Source organism: Eretmochelys imbricata, chromosome 1 (assembly GCF_965152235.1).
Source record: "Eretmochelys imbricata isolate rEreImb1 chromosome 1, rEreImb1.hap1, whole genome shotgun sequence".
NCBI lineage: Eukaryota > Metazoa > Chordata > Testudines > Cheloniidae > Eretmochelys > Eretmochelys imbricata.
Genome location: NC_135572.1, coordinates 79,279,522 through 79,291,512, shown reverse-complemented (window position 1 = coordinate 79,291,512; position 11,991 = coordinate 79,279,522).

The window sequence follows — 11,991 nt, the reverse complement described above, 5'->3', positions numbered from 1 at the left end:
TCGACTTGCTCATCTCTTTGCGTTTTCCTGTCTAGTTTCCTTACCATAGATCCCAGGGAGGGGCCGTCTTCCCTGAGGACACGCTGATTTTTGTTCCATTTGCAAAGAGTGGGATATAGTGGCGCTACCTAGAGGCAGCCTCACTTCCTCTTGCAAAAGCTCTAGGGAAGTGCCAGCCATTGCTGAGGTCCATCTGTGGCTTCATTCCCTTTGGATACTTGCATCAAAGGCCACATTTAGAACTGTCTGGGTATGCCCTTGGTGACTAGAGTAGAATAGATTTGTAGGGTGGTGGACTATGTGCTTTTAGGTCTGTAGGTGTGAACAGAACTTTACTCTGTGTTTTCTGCTTTTTGTGAATTTGGCATTATTGTCCTTGAAAGACCTTAAGAAGTTTTCAAAATGTTTGTTTGAAGAGACTACTATACAATTTGTACGTATTAATCTATAACACTGCTTATACATGAAGGAAGGATACAAATACAAGGGTATATTTAGGAATTAGGTTCCAGTCCTGCAAACACTGAAATATGTGCATACTTTCATTCATGTGAATAGTGCCAAAAAGGTCAGTGGGCCTATTCAGATGGGTAAAGTTATACAAGTATATAAATATTTGCAGGATCAAGGCCTGACTTAACACTAAGTATTATTATTATTACTACAGATCTTGCCAAATTTGGTCTTGATAGCATGATTTGATTTCATAACTTGTGAGAAACCTGTGCTGGAGGGGAAGAAACATGATTTGATTTAAGGGTGGTTTGTTCTGGTATAATTACATTCCAAATACTGAACTAACAATGTCAGAGGGAGCAAGAACTGATTTGTTAATAATTGAAAGGAAATAGGGAGAGGACATCTCTCATATAAAGTACAATATTTTTAATATGTAAGTGGCACACAAAGCATGCTAGACATTCTAAAACAAGTAATATACATCCTGAAATCTCAGCTTTTTTTGTTAAATTTTGTTAATAGGGTAAATTATTATTTACAGTTTAATCTTCTCTCCATTACTTCCACTTGTTTGTGTATGGAATTTGAGAGACAAAGGATAAAGAATATAGGAGGGTACATGCGGAAGGATTGATGGAAAATTGGTAAGGTACTGGTAAGGATAGGGAATTGAGGGCTGGGCAAAGTTTGGGGAGGAGGCAAGAGACAGTAGGATAAGTGCATACAGCTTGATTAGACTAATGACAATATGAACAGCAAATGCAAGCTTATAGCAATGGCAGTATGGATGAAACAAAATAATGGCAACAGGTTCCAGTGTGAAGGTCAGGAGTCTTTTGTTCACAGCCACCAAGATTTGCACAACTCTGTGTGTGACACTTTATGCAAATTATGTAAAGCTAATTTGCATATGATCAACTTCAATTTACTGTCAATGTAGCTTTCTCTAAGCAGAGGTAGGGATAGGACATGGAGCTGCATAACAATTAGCAGTATGAGGCTGGGGCCTGTGGGGCAGTTGAATGTCTAAGAGTGGAATTGTGTGTTCAGAGCACTTGAGCTGGTGGATGCTGATGGGTGTCTCAGGATGCTGAAGTGACTGGCTGTTGCTGTCAAGGAATAAGTGGGAGAGATATGGGCTCTGTCTGTAGACTAGAGTGGGCAGGGGTCTCTTGAGAGGTTGTGGGAGTGGAGTTTCTGGAGACTGGCATCTGTGGTCTATCTTGATGGTCTCTAACATGAAGAAATTACATCTAGATTGGAAGAGTCTAATCCTACAGAATGTGCTAAATTTAAATACCTGAGCTTCCACTGTCTCCACATCAATTCTAATCTGAATAGCTTCCTTCTGCCCACTTCAGGAGACTGACTTCAGAATCTGATCCCAATCCTCCAATGAACCCCTTTCCTTCTTGTGAGAAAGTGAACAGATAGCCAAGGGGAACCCAATGCACAAAACACCCAGTGCTGGGTGACCTTGGGTAAGTCACTTCCCCTCTCTGTCCCAGTTTTCCCCATCTGTAAAATTAGGATGATATTGACCTCCTTCATAAAGCACTTCAAGATCTATTGACAAAAAGTGCAATATAAGAGGTAGGTATTGTTAACTTAACAAAAAACAAGTTAATTTACAATAAAACAAACACAATTGAAATATGAACTTGCTGAGAATCAGCATTCAAACGTGTTTTTCCATATTGGTATCAATCAAGAAGAGATGCTTTCAATCAAATTCACAGTTAATTCCACTAAAGAGCACAACTCTGAACCATTCAGGGCTAAACATGTGATTGCATTTTTATAAGTATTGTCTACATTTAATATATTCTCAAAAATATTTCTCTGGGTTTGATTTTTATATGTTTTTCTTTATGAATCTTTTTTGGTTTATGCAACATTTGATAGAAAAAACACTGTTTGTTTCGAACAGCCCCAATGGGTGCCCACCAAACTTTAAACTTTTTGTTATGAGAAGACAAGTTGATCTCTAATAAGTTATCAGATTGCAAACATATGTTTACGTAATTTAGTGGACAAACTTAGTTCCTTCAAAACTGAATTTAACAACTGTGACACTCTGTGGCTTACACTCTCACAAGCTTCTCACAAAAAATGGCAGCATGCCCAAAATACCAGCTCTAATACGTCTGCAGTCAGGAATGGAGAGGACAGGTGCTTTCCAGCACCTTCCTGCCAGATGACTTCATCCCCAGGTCCGACAGGGCAGCAGAGCCATGTAATAGTATCTCATTCAAATTGCATTTCTATAATTCTAGATATATATTGTGACAGATATGGCAATTTCCTACAGTGTGCTTAAAAACCTTCTTGAATTATGTTCAAGTATCTTTGTAATACATTGTTTAAATGAAAAGGTTATGTATTATTAAGGGCCTGGATGATCAAAGGACAATATTGAACAGTGTGGCAGACACAAATGGTATTTTGGGAGAATATGTATGAAGTGGATTTCCTGGGAAATATCTAGAGGGAGGTGAATGAAAATTCCTTCCTTCCCCCAGTTATGCAAAAACCCAGCCTTTTGAAGCTGTGCCCTGAAGAGGGGACCTTTGTTACATGAGTCAGATCAAAGGCCCAAACTGAAAAAAGGGAAGACTGGACTATTGGTGATTGGTTGTTCTGAGCTAATGCTGTTATGAACTTACAACCACAGAAAAACACCTTTAAGGGTTTGAAGGACTGATCCCTAGCAGAGCCCTTGGTGGACTTTGTGGGTGATTCTCTTATGTGAATGCATGTAGGTTCTTTTAAACATGTCTTCTTTGTAATATGTTTACCTGAAGAATAAAGAGCTTATAAAGAGCTGTGTGTTAACTCATAACTGCTAGTAATTATATTGCTTTCTCCTCTCCATCTGTGAACAAAGTGCAGAGGCTGGCTTGTTCGGGCTGTCTGGCTTGTTGGGAATGTCACAGTGTTGGTAGGGAACTGTGTAACCTGGAAAAACCCCAGTCAGGAGAGAGAGAGAGAGAGAGACAAAGGCCTCTGCCTAAAAGAAGTGACAGCTGAGAAGCGGGGATTGGGTGCTCTTGGTGGACCACAGAGGGAGAAATACAAGTGAGATGCAGTTTTCCTGAATTGTGACATATGTATTGCACATAAAACTGCCATTACCAGTGAGATAAAAAAAGACCTTTTAATCATTGTGTTTCCCTAACCTGCTTAAAAATAAACAATACATTTATAAATGTAATATGAACAATCTAATTGCAATTTTGTTCATGCATATATTTTCAGACATTTCAGTCCATGGGAGTTGCAGCTGTATTGTTGTCTTTCTCCATCTCTATTACGCCAAGTTCTGTGACCAGTACAAAGTTCCACACATCTACAACTAAAAGTACAACATTATATGAGTGACAGTCATGAGGGTCAGTTAGATGTTCAAAATCCCAAGGCCAGTCCTTGCTTACAGACAGCCCCCCAACCTGAAGCAAATACTCACCAGCAACCACACACCACACAACAGAACCACTAACCCAGGAACCTATCCTTGCAACAAAGCCCGTTGCCAACTGTGTCCACATATCTATATAGGGGACACCATCATAGGGCCTAATCACATCAGCCACAATATCAGAGGCTTGTTCACCTGCACATCTACCAATGTGATATATGCCATCATGTGCCAGCAATGCCCCTCTGCCATGTACATTGGTCAAACTGGACAGCCTCTATGTAAAAGAATAAATGGACACAAATCAGACATCAAGAATTATAACATTCAAAAACCAGTTGGAGAACACTTCAATCTCTCTGGTCACTCGATTACAGACCTAAAAGCGGCAATACTTCAACAAAAAAACTTCAAAAACAGACTCCAGCGAGAGACTGCTGAATTGGAATTAATTTGCAAACTGGATACAATTAATTTAGGCTTGAATAGAGACTGGGAGTGGATGGGTCATTACACAAAGTAAAACTATTTCCCCATATTTATCCCCCACCCCCCACTGTTCCTCAGACGTTCTTGTCAACTGCTGGAAATGGCCCACCTTGATTATCACTACAAAAGCTCCCCCCCCCCCGCCGCTCTCCTGCTGGTGATCACTCTGGTTACAGTGTGTATGGTAACACTCATTGTTTCATGTTCTCTATGTATATAAATCTCCCCACTGTATTTTCCGCTGAATGCATCCGATGAAGTGAGCTGTAGGTCACGAAAGCTTATGCTCAAATAAATTTGTTAGTCTCTAAGGTGCCACAAGTACTCCTTTTCTTTTTGCAAAATCCCAATATGAGCAGTGCATTTTTAATTTTATAATCTACAAATGTTTTTCTCCGTTTAAGCAGAGTTGAACAACAATATTAATTACACTTAGTGTTTTACATTTCCAAAGCACTTTGTAGGCATTAGGAACCATATTTATGAGGTAGCACTCACTCCAGTTACACAGACTAGGATCTTCCCTGTGCTGCTGGTAGCACTCCAGCAAAGTGGGCTCCTAACTCCAGCTGGGCAGGGAAGGGAGAGGACTTGTCCCTCCCCTTCACAGCTGCTCTGTGGGGAGAGACACCAGCCCCACCTCCAGGTACCTCCCTCTGCTTCAGGACACTCTGGGACTGAGAAGCAGCCCCAGAGGTTCCTACAGCTGGAGGAGTGCTTGTGAGTTGTCAGATCTTTCCTGTGCTGCTGGGAGCACTCCAGCAAATGGGGTTCCGAGCCCTGGCTGGGCAGGGGAGGAACAGTCCAGCTCTGAAGGGAGCACAGAAGTGAGAGTGACAATCCACACACACACACGTTAGCCACCTTCCCCCACAGAATCCCCTTTTGGGTCAGGACCCCCACGGTTACAACACTGTGAAATTTCAGATTTAAACATCTGAAAACATGAAATTTACCAATTTTCAAAGCCTATGGCTATGAAATTGGTCATAATGGACTGTGAATTTGGTAGGGCCCTACTCATAATATGGTTCCCTGTAAGTCCCTGACTCTCCCATTCTTGCTGAAATGAAATTAACCATTGCAGAATACACCATGAAGCTCCCATATACATTCGTTCTCCTCAGTCCTCTGTGTTCGATGGACCTATACCGACTCCACTGTCAGGAAACCAGGGTAGATAAAAATGATTTTTTTAAAAGCCAAAATATCACAATTTTAATTTTAAAAATAAATAGAGAGCATAATGATCAAATTTGCGGATGATACAAAGCTGCGAGGTGGGGGGGATGCCAACACTTTGGAGGAGAGAGCTAAAATTCAGAGGGATCTTGATAAAATGGAGAACTGGGCTATAGACAGTAAATTCAACAAAGCCAGATGTAAGGTACAACACTTAGGGAAGAAAAGAGGAGATTAAGATTCAAATAGTTGAAAGGCTGCCGTAAAAAAGATGAAGGAAAGTTCTCTCTTGCCACAGAGGGTAGTACAAAAGGCAACTACAGCATAACAGATTAGATAAAATCTCAGGAAAAGGGACAAGGGAACAGATTGCCTTGGGAGGTTGTAGAAGCTCTTTCACTGGAGGCTTTCAAAAGGAGGCTGGATAGCCATCTGTCTTGAATGGTTTAGATACAACAAATCCTGCATCTTGCCAGGGGGTTAAACTAGAGCAGGGGTTCCCAAACTTGGTTCGCGATTTGTTCAAGGTAAGCCTCTAGCGGGCTGCCAGACACTTTGTTTACCTGAGCGTCTGCAGGTACAGCCGCTCGCAGCTCCCAGTGGCCACAGTTCACCATTCCTGGCCAATGGGAGCTGTGGGAAGTGGTGGCCCGGCCTGCGCCGCTTCCCACAGCTCTCATTGGCCGGGAACGGCAAACTGCGGCCACTGGGAGCTGCGAGTGGCCATACCTGTGGACGTTCAGGTAAACAAAGCGTCTCACAGCCCCTCAGGGGCTTACCCTGAACAAGCCGCGAACCAAGTTTGGGAACCCCTGAACTAGAGGACCCTCGTGGTCCCTTCTAACCCTATGCAGCCAGGTTTCAATCATACTAGGTGCTGTGCATCCTTAACATCCATTGAAACCAGTGGGAGTTGAGTGTGCTCAGCAGCTTGCAGGCTTCAGCCCCCATATCTGAGGGGCTGGATTTACTCCTTAGCCAAGTTCTACCACATCCCAGTGTAATAAATTATCACTATTTCCTATTTATTTTTGTTTTAAATGTTAGTGTAAGTTATGAAGTTTTAGGCCTACAAAGTCTTATGTGTGTGTTTGTTTATACAGAATGTGTAGTCCAGTTGATTTCAATGTCAAGCCTCTGCAGGATTGGTGGCTTCCATGCTCTGTCCCTTTACCAAAGATTTTATTCTAAATATAAAAAAGGAACACAAATGATGTAGTCCTAGCAAACACACCCAAAATTATATACTGTGATCTTATTTAAAAGACAGAATGCACAATGAATTCCAGTTTTAAGAAAACATTTTGTAATATTGTCTCCTATTGACATAATTACAAAACACAGCAAAACAAGGAATGATATAAAGGTTCTCAAGCCCTTACTCTTTATTTTCATTTTCATTGTAGCCTTTTTCTAAATTCACAAGTGTTTGTCTGCATGCGACTTTTGTAAAGATAAGCAGCATCCAGTTTTGTTGATAAAGTATGGCTAAATACTGTGCTACATTGTGATGTTACAGTTTCAAATACATACATTGAGTATCTTGTTTAGGATAACATATCTCATCTATCCAAAGTGTTTCACCATTTTAGTGATACTAATTCAAACTGATAGAGAACTTTCATTTTGTTACAAGAGGAAATAATCCATGGTGAAAAATGCCTGCTCAGGTACTGGGATAAAGGTATTTGCTGATGGGACAACTGAAGGATAGTTATAGGCTTTTCTGGTCAAGAGGTTGTAAATCCATTCCCTGCCATAAATAAAGCTGTTGCTGCATAAAGTTCTCAAGTATTACACTTTTTTATGTCTCTTTTGCACTAAATAAGGATTCTGTAAGTGATACAAGCTTTCTGAAGAACATTAAAAGAGGGGTTAGCGTGGGAGAAACCTTACTTCAGTTCTGGATTCATCAAATCAGCAGGTCTGGATAACTTACATCCATGAGTTTTTAAAGAGCTGGTTGAGGAGCTCACTGGACCATTAAGTTGATTTTCAATAAGTCTTGGAACACTGGGGAAGTTCCAGAAGACTGGAAGAAAGCTAATGTTTGCCAATATTTAAAAAAGGTAAACGGGATAACCTGTGTAAATATAGGTAAAAATATGTCAGTCTCACATGGATCCCAGGCGAGATAATGGAGTGCTTGATACAGGACTCCATTAATAAAGAATTAAAGGAGGGTAATATAATTAATGTCAATCAACATCAGTTTATGGAAAATGGATCTTGTAATCTCATTATAAATCAACTTAATTTGACATCTTATTTTTTGATATTACAAGTTTGGTTGATAAAGTTAGTAATGTGACATAATATACTTGGACTTCTCTAGGGTGTTTGATTTGGTATTGGACAACATTTTGATTGAAAAACTAGAACTATATAAAATTAACATGGCATACATTAAATGGATTACAAATTTGCTAACTGATAGGTCTCAAAATGTAGGTATAAACAGGGAATCACTGAGTAGACTTGTTTCTAGTGGGGTCCCACAGCTATCTATTCTTGGCCCTATGCTATTTAACATTTTTATCAATGTCCTGATGGAGAAAAACACTGATAAGGTTTGCAGATGACACAAAACTTGGGGCATGGTAAATAATGAAGAGGACAGGTCACTAATACAGAGGAATTGAGATTGCTTGGTAAACCAGGCACAGGCAAATAGTACACAATATCGCTCAATATAAATGCATGAATCTAGGAGCAAAGAATGTAGGCCATACTTACACAATGTAGGACTCTAGCCTGGAAACAGTGACTCTAAAAAAAGATTAGGGGGTCATAATGGATAGTCAGCTGAACAAGAGCTACCATACGATGCTATGGTCAAAAGGGTTAATGTGATCCTTGCATGCATAAATAAGGGAATCTTGAGTAGAAGCGGAGAGATTATTTTACCTCTGTATTTGGCACAGGTGTAACCACTGCTGGAATACTGTGTCCAGTTCTAGTGTCTGCAATTCATGAAAGATGTTGAAAAATTGGACAAGGTTCAGAGAAGAGCCACCAGAATGACTAGAGAATTAGAGAAGATGCTGTATGCCTGAGATTTAACTCACCCCATACTAAACCAGCCTTGGGTGAAACTCCGGGATTTCACCACTAAAATTAAGGGGAAAAGTGCTCCACTGCTGCGAAGGTGCCCACCTCAGGAATGCCCCTAATAAGAGTTATAACACCAAGGGTGGTAAAGTAGAGACACGCCAGAGCTGGGAAGTTTAGGGAGGAAACAGGAAGACCTCAAGAATTGGTAAAATAGATAAGATAAGCTCTGACTAGTGAATATATGCTGATCATCTGCACAAACAAACTCTGACCCCTCTGCATGACCGTGACATGCAGAGGCATCGCCGGAAACCCCCAGACGAGAGGATCGTGTCTGGCCATCAGGTGAATTTTGTCTGTATATTGGGAGTGGTGAGCATAAGAGATTTGCTTGGTATACGTATTCTGTGTGTGTTGTTAATAAATAGATGTATAGAGCACAGCTGCGTTAGGCTCTCTCACTGGGAAAAGGTTCCTCAGACATGTAGAGCCCTGAACCCTGTGGGAAAGGGCAGGTACCTAAATTGACCAGGTCACGCCTTGAGCCCTTGGTAGGGTATAGGTGGGGTGCCCTACATTTTTTGCGGTTAACAATGCCTTATAGTGAAAGACACTAGCTGAGGTATACCCGATAGCTCCTCCCCACCCCCTTAGAGACTCTGGCACAAATCAGCTCATTGAGGGGAAAGGAAGGCGTGCCAATTGTTTGCATCCCCCAGCTCCAGGGATTTAACCTGGAGTATGGGCCATGTGGAGCCTCTTTTGGCTCTATTCCAGCAGCTTACTCACCAACCCCACAACAGCAGCAGTTGGGGTCAGGATGCAGAGGCGTTAAAGTTAAGGATTCTGGGGCCATTCTTTCCACAGGTATCAGGTCTGCCTCAGCAGGGGGAAGGGAAGGAGGTGTCTCTGCCCCACTGCAGGGGTCAGATCCCATTCCCACAGCATGCGGGCTCTGCCCACTACCAGAGGATGAACCCCTTAGGGAGGGATTTCATGCTGGTTCCCTCCCCCCACCCTCCCTGCTCAAGGTGAGAGAGGCAGAGGACACATGGTGCTGCTGCGGTAGCCGTGGTGAGTTAGGGCAAGACTTTCAGGGTTGCATCTGTCACCACTGCCCCACCCCGCCCCCCTGCTTGGGAAAGGGGATGTCAGGGAAGTGCTGCAGCTGCCACAGAAGCGCACGGCTCCTTATGTCCTTCTATGCCTCCCGCCTTGTCCCACTTCAGGAGAGGGAAGGGGAAGGCTCATGTGGCTTCAGCTAAGAGTACAACCAGCAGGTCTGTGGGTGCCTGCACCAGGAGTCACTCTGAGAAAGTGAGACAGAACACCTAATCCCTTCCCCTCCCCTGGGGTTAGACAGTGGGGGTCAGGGTATAGGTGGTAAGGTTGTCCTCCAGCAGGCATTGGAGGGACCTAGCCCTGCCCTACTGGAGGTATTGAGAGAGGTGGCCTTAGAGGTGGGTGATGGTTCATTCAGGTAGCTTGCCCAGGAATTCTGAGTGTGGGGTTGTTGCTCCTTGGGGAAGGATGTCCTCAGTCTTCTCAGGAGTAGAGATCAGGGAGGATCAATGGTCTGAAACTGATGTGAAAGAAGAGTCACAGGACAAGGGGAGCAGAGGAGTGCGATTCAGGACCTTGGCTAGGACATTTCACTTTGTGGTTGGTGATGTCAGAGAAGTCCATTCCTCCCTGATGGGATCTTGAACCTTGTACAGGAGGTCTCTTGGAGGCACAAAAAGGGTGAGTTTGAGTCCTGGTCTATACTACAAACTAGGGCTGTCAAGCGATTAAAAAAATTAATTGTGTGATTAATCACGCTGTTAAACAATAATAGACTACCATTTATTTAAATATTTTGGATGTTTTCTACATTTTAAAATATATTGATTTCAATTACAACACAGAATACAAAGTATTCAATACTCAAAAAAAATTATATTTTATTACAAATATTTGCACTGTAAAAAAACAAAAGAAATAGTATTTTTCAATTCACTTCATGCAAGTACTGTAATGCAATCTCAAATGTAGAATTAGGTAAAAAAAAAAACCCCTGCATTCAAAAATAAAACAATGCCAAACTTTAGAACCTACAAGTCCAATCAGTTCTACTTCTTCTTCAGCTAATCGCTCAGACAAACACGTTAGTTTACATTTGCAGAAGATAATGCTGCCTGCTTCTTGTTTACAATGTCACCTGAAAGTGAGAACAGGCGTTCACATGGCACTGTTGTAGCTGACATCAAAGATATTTATAAGCCAGATGCACTAAAGATTCATATGTCCCTTGATGCTTCAACCACCTTTCCAGACGACATGCGTCCATGCTGATGATGGGTTCTGCTTGATAATGATCCAAAATAGTTCATTTTCATGTTCATTTTCATCATCTGAGTCAGATGCCACCAGCAGAAGGTTGATTTTCTTTTTTGGTGGTTTGGGTTCTGTAGTTTCCGCATCAGAGTTTTGCTCTTTTAAGATTTCTGAAAGCATGCTCCACACCTCATCCCTCTCAGATTTTGGAAGAGGCTTCAGATTCTTAAATCTTGGGTTGAGTACTGTAGCTATCTTTAGAAATTTCACATTGGTATCTTCTTCGCATTCTGTCAAATCTGCAGTGAAAGTGTTCTTAAAACAAACAACATGTGCTGGGTCTTCATCCGAGACTGCTATAACATGAAATATATGACAGAATGCAGGTAAAACAGAGCAGGAGACATACAATTCTCCCCCAAGGAGTTCAGTCACAAATTTAATTAACACATTATTTTTTAAAAGAGCATCATTAGCAAGGAAGCATGTCCTCTGGAACGGTGGCCAAAGTATGAACAGGCATATGAATCTTTAGCGCATCTGGCACGTAAATATCTTGCAACGCCAGCTACAACAGTGTCATGTGAATGCCTGTTCTCACTTTCAGGTGACATTGTAATTAAGAAGTGGGCAGTATTATATCTCGTAAATGTAAACAAACTTGTTTCTCTTAGTGATTGGCTGAGCAAGAAGTAGGACTGTGTGGACTTGTAGGCTATAAAGTTTTACATTGTTTTGTTTTTGAGTACAGTTATGTAACAAAAAATCTACATTTGTAAGTTGCACTTTCATGATAAAGAGATTGCACTACAGTACTTGTATGAGGTGAATTGAAAAATACTATTTCTTTTGTTTATCATTTTAACAGTGCAAATATTTGTAATCAAAAATAATATAAAGTGAGCACTGAACACTGTATTTTGTGTTGTATTTGAAATCGATAAATTTGAAAATGTAGAAAAAATCCAAAATATTTAATAAATTTCAATTGGTATTGTATTGTTTAACAGTGCAATTAACCACAATAATTTTTTCAAAATTGCGATTAATTTTTTTTAATTAATCACATGAGT